The 7,191-nt window shown below is 42.0% G+C and overlaps 1 non-coding gene across 1 annotated transcript; it reads right to left on the reverse strand.

Moving 5' to 3' along the window:
• Nucleotides 1–6,659: 6,659 nt before the first annotated feature.
• TRNAK-UUU (transfer RNA lysine (anticodon UUU)) lies at nucleotides 6,660–6,732 on the reverse strand. The gene has a single exon. It is a non-coding gene; the product is annotated as a tRNA-Lys (tRNA).
• Nucleotides 6,733–7,191: the final 459 nt, after the last annotated feature.

The following is a 7,191-nucleotide window of genomic DNA, read 5'->3' on the forward strand; positions in this document are numbered from 1 at the left end:
CCTGGAGACCCGGGGTTGAGTCCTGCATCACGCTCCCTTGCATGGAGCCTGCTTCTCCCTCTGCCTGTGTCTCTGCCTCCCTCTCTCCCTCTCTTTCTCTCTCTGTCTCTCATGAATAAATAAACAGAATCTTAAAAAAAGAAAAAAGAAAAATGGATCACATGAAGATCAGCTCATACCAAAGTTTAACTTTGGGAAGGTTTAACTCTGGGAAGGTTTAACTTTAACTCCCTACTTCCTTAGAAGTAAAACCCAAAAGTACTTTCAGATTGGGTTCACTTGTCCAGAATTAAACATATTTTCCTGTTGGGAGCGGTCCCGCAGTGCGAGGCAAGGTTCCAAGTTGAGCCAAAGCTCCTTGTCTGTCCCTGGCCAACCCGCAGTCCTGCGGCGCGAGGCAGGGTTCTGGGTTGAGCAAAGGCTCCTTGTCATACCTGGCCAACCTGCTGGGGCTGCACCTAGCTCTTCCCCCTTATGGAAGTAAATGTACGTATTTGCTTCTCCTTTAAAATGTTATCGAGACAAGTTCCCATAAAGTAAGCAAGAAGGTGGCCTGACACATGACCACCTTGGCAGACATTACTTAATAAACAAACTTCACTGTTTAGTTTTTATGTGGCCTTCATGCTCTATTGCTTAAACAAATAACAGGTGTTAGTTTCAAAAACAATGTATGTTTGTGTGCGAGATGTACTTCTCCTTAAAGAAATAAGCTGCCTGCTTACAGAGGCTATATAAACTCTACATGCAAAAATAAAGCTTGTCCATTGCAGCCATCAGCTGCATGGAACCTCCTATCCCATGAACTTTTAGTCTCTTGTTTCTTTCTCATCCCCTTGCCCTCGGTTCCTGAATCCGGACCTTCTCGCGCCGGCCGCGACAAGTGGCGCCCGAACAGGGACACGAGACAAAGTGAAAGAAGAAGTGTTTACGTTACAGGTAAGGGGATCACGGCGGCTCCGTGAACGATAGGAGTAAAATAATCATGGAACAAAGGCAATCTGTAGAACATGGGTATTTTTTAAAAGTTCTACAGGCTCTTTTAAGGGAAAAGGGGTTTAAGGTTTCTCATAACTCTTTGGATAAGTTCTTTGATACAGTTAGAATAATATGCCCTTGGTTTCCTGATCAGGGCTCGGTGGATCTTTCGGATTGGCAGAGAGTTGGACAGACTCTAACAAATGAATTAAAAATAAGAGGGAAAAAAAAGGGGGAAACAACTGCCTCCTGATATATGGACTACATGGAATTGTATAAAGGAGGTTCTGGATCCCACAGACTCTATTGAGATTATCTCCTTGAATTCTAAAAGTGAAAAAGAGTCACCACCCTCGATGGGGGGAGCTTAAAAAATCAAAAAATCCATACTCCCCCTTTACATAAACTATCCCTTAGAATAGATGATGAAAAAGAGGATCTGTTTGATGGTCCCTACCTTGAAGATAGAAGGGAGGAGATTTTTGTTTTAAATCATGCTGAACCTCCTCCCCCACCTTTATTACACTCCTCTGCTGTGCAAACTGAGAAGGCTCCTCGAAGCCTTTTTCCTGTTCAACCAGACGATTCTTACCCAATAAAAGGAGCTACTCCATTACAAAGAGCTCTATATCAAGCCTCACAGAGGGGAGAAGATGTATCTGAATTTCAGTTATTTCCTGTTACTGTGCAGGGGGGACAAAGAGCATATACTGCCTTAAGCTTTAAAGTACTAAAGGATTTGAAACAAGCATGTACTCAGTATGGCCCTACAGCGCCTTTTACTCTATCTATGTTAGACAATTTGACACGAGAAGCGTTATGTCCTGGAGATTGGAGGGTCATTGCACAAGCATGCCTCTCCCCGGGGGACAATTTGTTATGGAGTAAGCAATTCTCTGAAAATGCTGAAAAACAGGCCAGCTACAATAGGGGAACTAACATTCCTGTTGATTACAACATGTTAACTGGTTCTGGTCCGTATTATGACGTAGGCTTGCAATTGAATTTTCCTGAAGTAGCTTATACCCAAATTAATAGTTGTTCTCTGTCGGCATGGAAAAAGCTACCTGCCACAAATACAAGGTCACAGGAACTGTCAAAAATCAGGCAAGGTCCCGAGGAAAATTATTCTGATTTTGTGGCCAGATTGTTAACCGCAATCAGTAGAATAGTTACCGATGTGGAAGCTGACACTTTAATAGTTAAACAATTGGCCTATGAGAATGCTAATGCCGCCTGTCAAGCAGCCATAAGACCTTGGAAGAACCAGGGAACTCTTGAAGATTATGTGTGCCTATGCGCAGATATAGGGCCCTCGTATTTGCAAGGAGTCACCTTGGCTGCTGCTTTTAAAGGCATCTCTCCTGCAAAATTGCACACTCAGATACTAAAACAAAATAAGAACCCAAACATGAAAATGAATCAAAAATGCTTCTTATGTGGCCAATTGGGGCATTTTAAAAATCAATGCCCTCAGAAAAAAAAACTTCTCAAACTACAAAAATACTTTAAAACCTTTGCCCTAGATGCCACAGAGGATATCATTGGGCTAATGAATGTAGATCAAAGACTGATTCTAAGGGGAATCCCCTTTCGGGAAACTGGAAGGGGGGCTTGCCGCGGCCCCAACAAACAATAGCGGCCCTCTTTCCCCAACAAACATCACTCCCGTCTCCAACACCGATGACCTCCCTCGAATTGACAGATTATACCGCGGTACCCCCGCCAGTGCAGGATTAGATTTAGCTCCTGTTCATACTCACTATTTGGAGGGAGGCCAATTACCTAGGAAAATTCCTACAGGCATATGGGGGCCGCTGCCTAAGGAAACTTTTGGATTACTCCTTGGGCATTCTAGTTCCATCATGAAAGGTTTAATTGTGTATCCAGGTGTTATTGATCCTGACTACACGGGTGAAATTAATATTTTGGCATCCCTGAAGACTGGTACTCTCTCTCTGGAACCTGGGATGCCTATTGCTCAATTAATATTGCTCCCTATAATAAAAACCTCTAATCAAGCACTTACTAGGGAGCGAGGAAATAAAGGTTTCAGATCCACCAATATATATTGGACCAAAATGATTTCTCCTGATAAACCTCTTTTTAACCTGGAAATAAGCGGAAAGGTTTTTCCGGGCCTTTTGGACACTGGGTCAGATGTTTCAGTCATATCTAATCATAATTGGCCTAAAACTTGGCCCAAAAAGACAGTTGATGTGCCTATTTGAGGGGTCGGCTTTGCCTCCTCCCCTGAACAAAGTTCTGATTTACTTACATGGAGAGATTTGACGAATGATTTACAAGGAGTATTTCAGCCCTTTATATTAGATATAGAATTAAATTTATGGGGCAGAGATGTTTTGTCTCAAATGAATCTCTCCCTTTCCAATGATTGGTCTTTTAATCAATTGATACAGCATGGATATCAGCCTGGAAAAGGTTTAGGTAAAAATTTGCAAGGGGACCCAACCTTTATAGCCCCCATTCCTAATCCGGCCCGACAAGGTTTGGGTTTTCCCCAGGGCCATTGAATCCTCCCCATGCATTGCCTCTCAAGTGGAAAACTTCCACTCCTGTTTGGGTAGATCAATGGCCCTTAGTGAAAGAAAAAAGAGAGGCTGCTGAGGTCTTGATACAAGAACAATTAAACCTCGGCCATTTAAAACCCTCTACTAGCCCATGGAACACCCCCATTTTTGTCATTAAAAAGAAAACAGGAAAATGGCGGCTTTTACAGGACCTAAGAGCAGTCAACCGGGTAATATTTCCCATGGGGACCCTACAGCCTGGCCTCCCTTCTCCCTCTGCCATTCCGCTAAATTTTCAGATGTTGGTCCTAGACCTAAAAGATTGCTTCTTTACCATATCTTTAGCCCCTGGTGATGGGGAGCATTTTGCATTTTCTTTGCCCTCTACAAATTTGCAAGAACCCTACTATCGGTAAGAATGGACTGTTTTACCTCAGGGAATGGTTAACAGTCCCACCTTGTGTCAAGAATATGTAAAAAGAGCTATAATCCCTTTCAGGAAACAATTCCCTGAGGTATATTGTATTCATTATATGGATGACCTATTACTGGCAGCAGAGACCAGTGAACACCTGGCTAACGCCTTTCCGGTTCTTTCCCAGTGTCTTAGCTCGGCTGGACTTCAAATAGCTCCTGAGAAAGTACAGAGAGAAGCTCCCTTTGAATATTTAGGATATCTTATTAGTAAACAGAGTATTAGGCCACAGAAAATCGCAGTTAGAACCTGGCAATTAAAAACTTTAAATGACTTCCAAAAATTATTAGGTGATATAAATTGGCTCCGTCCTTTGCTATCTCTCACCACTTCTCAGTTACAGCCCCTTTTTTCTATTTTAAAAGGGGACTCCTCCCCTTCATCTTTGAGACAGCTTACTCCAAAAGCAGAGGATGCGTTGGCTTTAGTAGCAAATAAAATTTCCTCTGCACAGCTTCAACAAAGAGATCTGACAAAGGATGTTAACTTAATAATCTTAAAACCTAATGGCAAATAAATGTAACACATTATTCATCTTTTAATAAATTACAATTTGTGCACGTTTCTATTGATACCTATTCTGGCATGATCGTAGCTTCTGCTCATTCTGGTGAAAGTTTTACTGATGTTCTGATGTTCAAAATCATCTTTTTCACGCTTTTGCTTACATGGGAATGCCTAAACGATTAAAAACTGATAATGGGAGTGTTTATATATCCCAAGCTTTTAAAACCTTTTGTGAAACATTTCACATTCAGCATACCACAGGCATCCCTTACAACTCTACAGGTCAAGCTATTATTGAAAGAGCTCATCTTACACTTAAAAATACCTTACAAAAACTAAAAAAGGGGGAGATTATGGCAGAAAAAATGAAATATTCCCCCCACATGCACCTAGACTTAGCAATATTCATTTTAAATTTTTTGATTGTGCATGATGATGGATATACACCATCAGAAAAACATTGGGGAAAAAATACTGATCCACCCCTTATGGCAAAGTGGAAGGATCCTATGACAGGACAGTGGAAAGGCCCTGGCCCCTTGCTTAGACAGGGTCGAGGATGTGCTTGTATCTTCCCACAGGATGAAGAAGCGCCGCGCTGGGTTCCAGCCAAATTTGTTAGAGATATCAAAACTGAGAAGGAAGATGAGTCGGCTGAACTTATGCCCTCCTCGGAGAGGACTTGTAAGACGAATCTGTCATCATGGGGACAAATAAAGAAGTTAACCTCACAAGCCACAAGTTTGATAAGAAGATTGATTTCAACACAAAGTTATTCCTGGTGCAACAACCTCCATATTGGATGATCCCTGTTGATGTGAGAGGACCTTGGTATGCGAACTTTGGTATGCAGTTAGCTCAAGAATTGGTGAAAAAGCTAAAAAGAACTCGAAAGTTTCTTGGACTTTTAATTGCAGGGATAGTGGCTACTATTGCTCTTATTGCTTCTGCTACTGTATCTGTTGTATCTTTGCATGAAAATGCTCAGACTGCTGAACATGTAAATGAATTTGCTAGAAATGTAACTATTGCTCTTGATGCTCAAAAAAGAATTGATGAAAAAATTGAAGCGCAGATTGAAGCTTTAAAAGAAGCCGTTTTATATCTTGGGGATCAATTTGTTGTACTAAAAACTATAACCCAATTGACTTGCCATGACGCTTATAAGCATATTTGTGTTACCCCACTGCCTTTTAATGGGTCATGGGAAAATGTACGTATGCATTTACAAGGGGTTTGGAATCATGCTAATATTAGTCTGGATCTCTTAAAATTACAACAAGAAATAAACGTCATTAGTCAAAGTATGTTGCATTATGAAGACCCCGGCGATTTAGCTGGTGAGATCTTAAATCAGTTAAATGGTTTTAATCCCTTCAATTCATTGAAATATTCCTTTTGGATATTTTTGGTATTAATAATCGGATTAATTCTGATGTATGTAATGTTTGCCTGCTTTTGCAAAAAATTCAATAATCAATTAAATTCCTCTAAGGCACAACTTCACTTTTTGCATTTGAAAAATATAGGGGGAGATGTTGGGAGCGGTCCCGCAGTGCGAGGCAAGGTTCCAAGTTGAGCCAAAGCTCCTTGTCGTCCCTAGCCAACCCGCAGTCCTGCGGCGCGAGGCAGGGTTCTGGGTTGAGCAAAGGCTCCTTGTCATACCTGGCCAACCTGCTGGGGCTGCACCTAGCTCTTCCCCCTTATGGAAGTAAATGTACGTATTTGCTTCTCCTTTAAAATGTTATCGAGACAAGTTCCCATAAAGTAAGCAAGAAGGTGGCCTGACACATGACCACCTTGGCAGACATTACTTAATAAACAAACTTCACTGTTTAGTTTTTATGTGGCCTTCATGCTCTATTGCTTAAACAAATAACAGGTGTTAGTTTCAAAAACAATGTATGTTTGTGCGCGAGATGTACTTCTCCTTAAAGAAATAAGCTGCCTGCTTACAGAGGCTATATAAACTCTACATGCAAAAATAAAGCTTGTCCATTGCAGCCATCAGCTGCATGGAACCTCCTATCCCATGAACTTTTAGTCTCTTGTTTCTTTCTCATCCCCTTGCCCTCGGTTCCTGAATCCGGACCTTCTCGCGCCGGCCGCGACATTTTCCTAAGGCTTTTTTTTTTTTTTAACAAATTAATTTATTTTAGTAATCTTTATACCCAACATGGGGCTCGAACTCATGACCCTGAAATTAAAAGTCACATGCTCTTCCAACTGAACCAGCCAGGCACTCTGCTCATTGGTCTTTTTTTTTTTCTTTAAGTTTTTATTTATTTATTCATGAGAACTACACAGAGAGAGGCAGAGACATAGGCAGAGGGAGAAGCAGGCTCCCCACAGGGAGCCCGATGTGGACTCATCCAGGGGCCCCAAGATTATGACATGAGCCAAAGGCAGGCACTCAACCACTGAGCCACCCAGGGGTCCTGATAGCTCGGAATTTTTATGCCTCCCGATAGGCAGATAGGCAGAGTCTACAATCCTTTTTCAGTCTGAAGAAGTTACAGAAGATGAGACCTTTGCCCTTCAACATCCCTTTAGAATAAGGAGGGGGGTGCCTGGTTGGCTCAGTCAGTTGGGTGTCTGACTCTTGGTTTTGGCTTAGGTTGTGGTTGTGGGATCAAGCCCCCAGCTGGGCTCTGCATTGGGTGAGGAGCCTGCTTGGGATTCTCTCTCTCCCTCTCTCTC

Source organism: Nyctereutes procyonoides, unplaced genomic scaffold, assembly GCF_905146905.1.
Source record: "Nyctereutes procyonoides isolate TBG_1078 unplaced genomic scaffold, NYPRO_anot_genome, whole genome shotgun sequence".
In the NCBI taxonomy this organism is placed as follows: domain Eukaryota; kingdom Metazoa; phylum Chordata; class Mammalia; order Carnivora; family Canidae; genus Nyctereutes; species Nyctereutes procyonoides.